This window comes from the organism of the source record quoted next, unplaced genomic scaffold (assembly GCF_019419815.1).
Source record: "Pyrus x bretschneideri cultivar Hongxiangsu unplaced genomic scaffold, Pyrus_bretschneideri_v1 Contig1, whole genome shotgun sequence".
NCBI classification, from domain to species: domain Eukaryota; kingdom Viridiplantae; phylum Streptophyta; class Magnoliopsida; order Rosales; family Rosaceae; genus Pyrus; species Pyrus x bretschneideri.
The window spans coordinates 14,434,911-14,445,650 of NW_025999390.1; positions in this window are offsets into that span (position 1 = coordinate 14,434,911).

The window sequence follows — 10,740 nt, forward strand, 5'->3', positions numbered from 1 at the left end:
ACACAAAGATTCACTTTAAATCCTTAAATGAGTATTCAAAAAGAGTGGTGGGATGACCCTAAATAGCGACTTCCATTGGATGCTCTAAGTAATCTGCTTTTTTGTGTTAAAGTGTGAACAAGGCTGTGTATTAAGATACACTCTTTTGTACTAAAGGAAAATTAAAGTGTCAAAAGTATAACTTTGTTCTTGGCCTTTTCCTGGTCACGAATCACCCTTTAAAGTTTGAACCAATTTACCTTTAAAATGTTTAACTTGCAACCCAAATATATCTTTAAGAATTTACCAAAAAGGGAGGTAAATTCCATTGGTTTTTTGTCATCGGAAGAAAGAAAGAGTTAAGTAGATGAATGAATGAATGAGTGAAATGTGTTCTTGATTACAGAAAATATTTTTCCATTTTGGTTACAGTTGTCCATTTTCGCTATCATTATTTGATGTTACCAAGCACGTAAGAAAGTAGATGAAAAGAAAATGACTTTGCAACTTGAATTAAGAAGTTTCTATACTAATAGTTGGGAATGGATTAAGATCCTCTCCTAATCTAAGGATGAGGATCCTCATGACCAAGGGATGTGGGTCGTTGGATGAAAATCCAACGGTTATAATTATTATAACTTTAAAGGAACCCCCTGTTTGTAGTCGTTGGATTTTCATCCAACGGCTCACATCCTTGGTCATGAAGATCTTCATCTTTAAATTAGGAGAGGATCCTAGTCCTATTGGGAATGACTTTTAAAAATGGCACTTGTCAATTAGATTTCCCATGGGAAAGGCTATGGCCTGTTGAAGGGTAATTAAGACTACCAAACTTATATTGGTACAAGTCAAGTCACCTTTCCGTAACGATCCTTCAAACCTACTAAACTAAACTAAACCAACTTGGAAATTGCAAACAAAACCCCACTACTTGTGTTAGCACAAAAGTTGCAATCTCTATATAACAAGTTACAACAAGTGTCTCTCTTCTTCAAAATACTAGACTCCTATAATAGAATCAAAGAGAAAGTTGTGATTAAGACTAATCATCATCTTAAGCAACACTTTCACAGAGCACAAGAATGCACCAACCGCAGATTTTCGCTTGTTTTTTCCTCTTGGGTGCCATGTGACCACATTTTCTCTTATTTTAAGAAGCACCATGGTTTAACATAATGGGATGTATTGTAAGTGATGGATTGCCTTAATAGTAGGGTATTCTTCTCCAACTCAATGTACCATGGATTCAATTCCTCTCCTTGTTTTTAGTATAAATTAGTGTAGAATTGCTTGTATAAAAAAAAAAACTTAATAATGGTAGGTTTTTTTTTTTGTTTTTTTGAGTAATACTAGGGAGATCAAATTTTTTAAACAAAATGATGTGTCATCAATAAGAAACAAACATGTTAATCGACATTTAATTAATAATCCAATCATCTACAACCACATCATTTAGTTTGCAAATTTGGTTTTAAAAATTTGGTCTCCCTAGCATTACTTTTTTTTTTTTGAACAAACTATATTATCTACACTAAGGGTAGGAGAGTGGGTTAATCCTCACAATAGGTTAGCGATTAATGTAGTTCAAATTCGCATTGGGCAAAAATCGAACATAAGACCTCTCACTTACAAGTGAAGAGAAATACCACTAGACCGTAATACTAAATGATTAATGAAAGATATTAACCCAACAAGTAAAATGATGGGATGTCACATTGAGAAAAACCTACCGTTATCGATGGACGATTATTCATTATTTCACTCTTTTTAACTATTAATGGGATGAAAGAATTTCAAGTTTGAAATATTTTTTTACATTAAAAAGAAAAGTTTTTTAGCTAAAATGATCCCTGAAATTTGTATAACTCATCACTTTGGTCCCTGAGATTTGAAATCAATATAAGTGGTCCCTGAGTTTGTACGCCATCAATCATTTTGGTTATTCTATAAAAAAATTATATTAAATAAGGACCAAAATAATAAAAACACTCTGAATTTAATAAACAACAGGCCAAATGATTTGACAAAAAATTGAGGGTATTTTTGTTATTTTAGCCTTATTTAATGGAGATTTTTCATGGAATGACCAAAATGATTAATGATGTATAAACTCAGGAACTACTTCTATTTATTTCAAATATCAGGGACCAAAGTGAGGAGTTATGCAAATCTCAGAGACCATTTTAGCTAAAAAGCCAAAAGAAAATAACACTGAATTAAGAGCTATGAGACGTCTAATTGTATGTGTAGAGAAATTTTCAACGTGTTGAAAACATGAGCCAGTACATCAAATGTTATCATACAATTAGTTAGATTTTTTTCTTCAAATTTTTAATCAATTATATTATTATACTTTATATATCGAATCGTATTCTCTATATACTAAAAAAATCTCTTTGACACAATATTTTGACTGTGGTCAACTGCATTAAATATTTCCAAATCATAAAAATGTTGACTTTTGGTAAGCTGCAAAAGAAAGGAAAATCATGAACATTAGAGCTCGATACATGCATTTTATTTTAGTCAAGAAATCTTTTGACATGCTAATTAGTATGAATTTAGCCACTTAATTAGGCTGAATTTAGTCCTTTATTTGGTTAAATGCATCTTATTTTTTTTGTTAAATAATGCTATTCAGATCATAGTTCATAACTTCATGTAAATTATAAATGATCTAGGGGCTAGTGACAAAAGTGGATACGTATTTTCCGAAAAGATAAGTTCCACTGTGGATAAGTGAACTCATATAATCAACATATGCAACCGTCTGCCAAGTTGGGCCATCTCTCACTCCTTTTTGGCAGTGAAATGACATTATTTTATTTTCTTTTTGAAGTTCAGTTTGGGGGTCTTATCTTCAATGACAATCTCACTTTCAGCAGCATTTGCACATGGGAGGCACATTGTCTCTCGTCTTGTTTGGGTGCTTTCTTATCCTATTTTATTTGTGTGGTCACAGTTAAGTCATGTTAATATTTTATATTCTTATTATTTTTTGTCTTATTATCTTTATAAAAAAATTAATATAAAAGGTTGACGTAACTTAACCGTGACCGCACAAAATAGAAGGAATGGAAAGGGTACACAAACAGGAGGGTAGACAATCAGCCTCCTTTGCACATGTGTTGCACCCACCACTAATTTTCTAAGGGTGTGATATCCACACATCCTATTTTACTTCTCACACACATTTTTAATTTTCGGCCAGTCAGATCGGATGAATTAAAAAAGATCAACGAATATAAATTATTAAGGGGTGTGTAAGAAGTAAAATAGGATGTGTTGATAGCACACCCCATTTTCTAATGCCAATAGGCAATAGCATCAGAAAAAGATATTAGAACACACGAAGATGATTTCCACTCATCCATGTTTATTTTTATATTTTGATATCCTTCGATTTCTTTAATTCGAAGATAAAAAAATGAATGGGATATATAATGTAGAGGAAGAAAATGCAAAAGTATTTAAATTTAGTAGTTGACATAGTTATGTAAGTTAATTGTATGATGAGTAACCTATCCCGTCTTTAAATTTGGTAGTTGATATAGTTATGTAAGTTAATTGCAAGGGATGTGATATCCACACACCTATTTTTACTTCTCCCACACAGTTTTGGTTTTCGGTCAGTCGGATCAAATGAATTGAAGAATATCAACGGACATAAATTAAAAAGGGATGTGTGAGAAGTAAAAAGAGATGTGTGGATAGCACATCCCTAATTGCAAAGTGTTTCTTTAGAAAAAGAAGCTTATTATAGACTCTTCAAGCTTTTCACTTGACTGGTAACGTGAGAAAGATAGGTTCGTAATAGGGCAGGTTTCATGGTAGAAATGAGATATATATCGAGGACAAAATGTCGGTTTGGATCATAAATGGCACGAAATGGTTGATACGAACCCAACACATTCATGTCATCGATATAACTAAAAACTAAAATGCAATCAAAACGAACTAAAATCAATTTGATGTGTTGGGTGAAAAAGGGGAAGTCGGTTAACGCAAGGGCAGTTTTTGAGTTGGGTTTAGAGTTTAGACATTGTACTGCAAACATTACCCATTTGAACAATTTGATGTGTTGGGTGTAAAAGGGAAGGTGGGTAAGGCAACGCCCAACTCAAATCTTGCCTTGCGTACAAAGGTAATGCAGTTACACGCAACGTGTCTAACTGCTTGCATAAAACACCATCTGACTCCCCGACCTCTACTGCTCTTTTTATGCTTCGAGTTGGGACTTGGTGGCACTCAAGTGGTTCGCAATCAATTATAAGAGGAGAGGGAGGTCGGGAAATCAAATCCAAATTACTATACTTGCGCTTCCATCAAGGGCATGCATGCCATACAACAAGAGACAATTTTACCACAATAGGCAATTAAAATGCAAGGCCTGATTGACCAACTCATGGCTTACATGCATGCTGCTTGTTGATTTTGTACTCTCTTTCGATCAACTTTACCGATCGGTAATTATCGTGTTTCATGGAAAACTTGAAGGTGAATTAGTGAAGTCCTAAATTTCAGCTCTATTTTAATTACTATCAAATTAATCTATCTTTGTGGGTTGTTCGTATCTCTCTTTCACTACCTTTTCTGTTATCCAAATCATGTCCATATATATATATGTTTTCTTTTTTGTCTTAGAAATTGAGTCGTGATCTAAAAGTTTTCTTCAGCTAGAAGGTTCCATGCGTGCCTTTTATTTGGATCGAACATGCCTAATTATTAAGGAAAGATAAATATGAAACTAACAAGGAGCCTGTAATTCATGTCGTTTCTTTGTTTTATGATACTTAGTATTCTTGTGTTATGTGTAAGTTTGGTTCATTTATGGAACGACAGGGTAGATACGAGCTCGACACGGTCATCATGTCATTGATGTAATTGAAAACCAGATGCCAAACGGAGCTAACTAAACAATTTGATATGTTGGGTGAAAAGGGGAGGTTGGGTAAAAGGGCAGTTTAAGAGTTGGGTTTAGGGAATAGTGTGACATAGCAATGCAATCCAAACCAATTGTTCTGTTGGGTACAAAAGGGAGGATGCCAAACTTCGAATCTATACAGTAAGCGTTTTACACCTTTTAGTATGTTTTGGTACATCTTATAAACCGGAGTGTACTAGAATTTTCGCATGACCAAAAGATAGTTTTGAACTTGATCAAGTAATCTTTTTCTTCATGTGGTCCACTCCACCTAGAGTCGTTATCTCAATACTCCAAGGTTTTCCACAACACATACAAAGAATGAGGGCCACAACCCCAAAAGAGACTTATGACAATCTCAACACTTTACTGAAATGATTGAGAGCATTTAGGAGCACAATAGATATGAGGACAGCTACTCTTCTTATGTAAAGGTTATTTAGACTACTCGAAGAAAATCCTGGGATGGAATGCGCCCCTGGTATGCTATGTATGGATTATATTATGGCCTGTGTGGGTTTTGAACATAAAAGATGATGGAGTTGACAAACATCTTTATAGGGTAGGTATTATAACTGTGTCAAAGTAACCTGTAAATTGCAGTGAAGAGAGAGAGAGAGAGACTAATATATTGTGTTTGTATTGAGAAAATCATAGATGTAATCGATCGTAGACAGTTTTCCGTAATTTCTTGGAACTTAAAACATTCTCACTATTTATTGAGACACATACTAGTTATCGTCAAGTGAGGTTTCACTTTCAATTGTTGAATAAGGTCTGAAGTTCGAATTCTCCATCGTATTAATACTAATATTATAAATAAATAAATAAAGCAAGCGTAATTAGGTTAAATTCCCATTCTTAATATTTTTTGAGTTCACTGAGAAGGCGCTTAATTATAGTCCATTACAGTACAGAACACCATTAAAGCATGCATGCCTAAAGGACTGAACGGATTTTTACAAGAACATACTTGGCAAATTTCGAACATGAATACACTGTATGTAAGTTACTCTCACATAATACATGTATTCAACTCTAATATTCATAAACTTGTTAATTTCAAGAAGTATAATTGGGTATATAATTAAGGGTTTTAGTGATTATTTTTTTCAATATGTCCAGTCTACGATATATCGTGGCAAGGTCCATAGCCATAATGGCAGGTATGCTGTCTTCTTTTTGTATGTCTCCTTTCTAAATATTTTGATTTGATACGTCTTCTAACTTAACTTGGAGATAATTCTGTCAACTTTTTTATTTGACATTTAAAAGTATAAAAAAAAAAAAAAAAAAAAAAAAAAAGAAGAAATCCAAAATACTAATTAGGACCGACTATTGGGTTGACAAGGTGAGCAAATCCAAAATACGAATCTTCACATTTTTTTCCTTGGTTGTTGGATTAACAAGGTGAGCAAATTCAAAATGGATTCTTCACTTTTTTTCTGTGGCTGTTGGATTAACAAGGTGAACAAATCTCTTCCCAATCTTTTTCTCCATGGTTGTCCTGCTATTTTCTCTGTAGTTTATTCTTGAGAAGTTGAGCAACGAAATACGAATCAGGTATGATATATATGTGTGTGTTTATTGAATTATTTAGAATTTTTGGCTTCTTGTTTATATATAAAGTTGATTCTTATTTATTATATTTTTCATTTTTCCTTAAAGACATGGACAGAGAAAATAATCCTGGTCAAGTCAATGGAACAGAAGCATATGGAAAAGGCAAATCTGAATTATGAAATGTGTATTGACTTAAATCCTGTGATAGACTTTGGAAATAATGAAACATTAGATATGGAAAAAACTGATGTCCGAAAAGAATTAGTTCAAGTAATAGGCATGGATTTTGAGACAGAGAATATGCCTTTGAATTTTACAATGCATATGCTTATACCATTAGCTTTAGTGTTCGAAAAAAGTAAAGCTCGTAAAAATGAGCGTGGCAAGAGAGAGACTTTTTGTTTGCTCTTTTGAAGGGCATTGTCAAAAGAATAAACGTGATCCCAATGTTAAATCTCTATACGCTGAAATAAAATTTGGATGTCTAGAAATGATGCAAATCAGTTGTAGTCAATCGGGAGAGAACTATAAAGTTTTTCAGTTTATTTCTGAGCATACCCGTCAAACATCAAGTCCTAGTAAGACCCCTTTTTTAAGTCGCATAGCAACACGTCTTTTGCACAAAAAGGGGGACCTGGAGCCGTCGATATTACGTTTTCACTCTAATATCAAGGGTTAATATCCTGATATTTGCATGAAAATATAAGCGTATTTACAGATAATTAATCACCTTTAGGTCAAATAAAAGGAAGGGAATCCTCTCCGGATTCACTTTGTGGGGGATCCCTAGCCGTTCATTGTACATTATGGGGCAAGTTTTCGTCAGATATTATTTATGTTTAATTTTAAATAAAAAAAAAGTCAAATGATTTCTGATCACATGATGAACGATGAATAATTAAAATGTGGAGATTCCTAGGATCCCCACAAAGTGGATCCGGATGGGATCTAGTTCCCAAATAAAAAAGTGTTGTCAGTAACTTTTGAGTAAGACTCCCCAATTAAAATTGGAGTAGGATTCTCTTCTCTCTTTTTTTCCCTACCCTTCCCTCCTCTCCTATTTAAGCGGTCATGGTTAAGCCACGTTAACATCTTCTTTTAATTTTTTATAATAAGAGAAAGACAAAATAAGAGAATATGAGAGGAGGGAATGGAAGGAGATGAAAAGAGGAGAGGAGAGAATCCTAGTCCATTAAAATCACACTCTAATTCAATTGACATGCACATCTACAACAACTCAAACATGGAAAACAAGTATATGATATTATTATAGCCTCATTATCAAAACATTTGAAAAGTCGAAAGTAAACTCAGAAATCACATCTTTGCCAATTCAAATGAAGGGGCAAATCTTGACTAAGAGATGAAGAAAAAAATGTAAACAAAAATAGGCATATATAATATAGCTAATACCTCATGCTTGTCCCATGGAAAATACTTATCTTCTTATATGTAAGGAGTTATTAGTTTTTTATTTGATGACAACGATGTGACATCATTTTATCGTACAAATGTCATAACGGAAATTGTTTCTTGTCCCATTACCATTTGGTAGTGGAGGAGATAGATCAACTATTTCTAAGAAATCTTTGGTTTCGACCAGGGTATCGGCACAATGAACTTCATATAGCGTGCCATAGAGCAGTGGTACAAAGAACAATCATGATTCCTTGTAGAAAGTTTCAATCTCTCGAGTGTTCGAGTATTCATATTTAGGAGCTCCAAAATCACAGTCAACGTCGAATGCAATTTATGTATATGGTCCATAGGAGCTCATGAATTGTTTTGATTAATTGTACACATTTTTTCTGTCGCCAATGGTTGTTGGCCAACAACTTACATAGTCTCCCTCCCACATGATTCTCAGGATTTCTAAGAATCATAACCTAAGTTGGTCATGCACAGTCTTCCCTAGAAGAGCTACACGTTCCTTCGCCTCGATCAACTAGTCCTCCAAGGGTAGGCCTGTCGAGAGACTGGAAGTTCAAAACGATTCGGGGAGTAGGATTGCACTGTATCTCTCATCTCCAACCTAAACACCAAAATACAATTAGCATTACTCTTAAAACTCAACCAATATATATTCCCATTAAGAAATTAACCTGCATTATGAAATAACCAGTTATGCAAACTAAATCCTAGACATTAATATTTAGCAGAAATATAAAGAGTGTAAGCACGGTGTGGATTTAATGAGGCAAAACCCACCACTGAAAAAAATCATCTGGTTTCCAAGCCATAAAATACTAAGAGATGAACGAATACAAAAAAACTTAGAAAACTCATCAACCAAACACATATACTAGTTGGCATTGTTACTCGATCTCTCTTCAGCTTTCGATAGAAAGTGGCACGACATTAATGCGACCGTCAATCACCTTCATCTTGAACTTTGAAGAATACTAACGCAATCATGCACAATGTGTGTGTGTGTGTATATATATATATAATGAAATGATTATTAAAAAACAAATCAATTACATAAACCACAAGACACATTTTCATAATTGATTTTTAGTTAAAGCACAATGAAAAATCAGTGATCAAAAAATAATTTTTTTTTTTTTTAAGAAACTCACGGATAACAAATTGATTTTTTCTTTGAGAATTATTATTGGCACTTTAAAATTTTCATTTTACACTTCAAATTTTCTATATAAAGAAAAATACACTATTAAAGAGTGTAAATAAAAAATTTTAAATGCTAATAACAATTTTTTTTTTTTAAATACTTTTAAAACTATTATGTGCTCTCCGGCTCCTATCAAACTTCCTTTAAAAAATAACACTAGTCAATGAAAAAGCAAACTGACATTCTTTCGCAAAAAGAAGCAGCGGGATGCTCGATTCTTTTTGTGATAATCTTAGAGATTATTTAATCATTATGTTTATTATATATTGTGCGATCAGAAATTATTGTAATTTTTTTATTTAAAATTAAATATAAACAATATTTAATAAAAACTAATAACATAATATACGATGAACGAATGTAATTAAAAAATATATAAAATCCTCAAACAATTCTTTGGAGAAAACTCACTGTACAAGACGTTTGTTGAAAAGCCGGTGAATAAAGCTGCACACCTTTTTGTTGTCTTTCAAAAACACGCAGCAACCCAAAAAAAAGCCTATGAAAAAAGCTGCACACCTTTTTTGTTGTGCATGATGAACTTGCTTAAATAAATGTCTTTGAAACGTTGGACATTAAATACGACAGATAAATTTAAACTAAAATAATTAAAAACACAATCGACAGAAGTCTAAATATTACAGACGGGCATATTCATGGGAATACCAATGTGACACTAAAAATCTTCCCTTTTGACTTTGCTAGGCTAAACCCTCTCTAGCAAAAGTTATAACAATAAATCATCATCATTGAACACAAAAACCCAAAAATACCAGAGAGTCCATCAAAGCAAAATAGCTGTCGCGTACAAAAGATAGAAGTTGCAATAATAAAAATAAAAAAAGGTAAACCAGCGATTTGCTTCTTAAATTATCACTTAATTTTTTATTTTCCTCTAAACATTTTAATTGGAAAATTAAGAATTTAAACTAATTTTTTTGACCGATTTGCTCATGCTGTTAATTTTTCATTCATTTCATCTAAATTTCTGTTAAATGGAAGCATATGGACAACATGTGTGAGTAGTTCAGTCGCTTCATTCTTTAAAATAATTAAAAACCTTAGATTTATGAAATATAAACCTATACAAATATGTGTGATTCTATAGCTTTTGTGTCTGAAGGTCTAGTGAAGTGATGTTTTTGTCTACAAATGAGAGTTATGTGGTTTGCACATGATAAGAGTTATTGTTAATTTGGATGAAATTTATGAAAAACTAACGGTAGGGGGGGAATCGGCCAACAAAATTAGTTTAAGTCCTTAATTTTCCAATTAAAAAGTTTAGAGAGGAAATTGAAAGTTGGGTGATAGTTTAGGAAGCAAATCGGCAGTTTACTCAAATAAAAATACTCTTTATTCAGAAATCAAGACAACCAAACAAACATCTTTTCACGTCCAAACATAAGCAAATCTCTCTAGCTTAGGGATGAAGAGAGAAGGGAACAAGGAACTCGCAAAGACCGTATGGGTCAGGGGTTATGCTCTACTATTAAAAGAGAGTCAAGGTGTTAAGAGACAACGTTCCTTTAGCTTTTTAGGGTTTCCTAATTTCTTCTATTTTGCAAAATGTGGGCTTCCTTCATGTGTCGGTTAATAGACCCAATGTGCAAGCATTATAACAAACAAAAAGAAAATGAGAAAA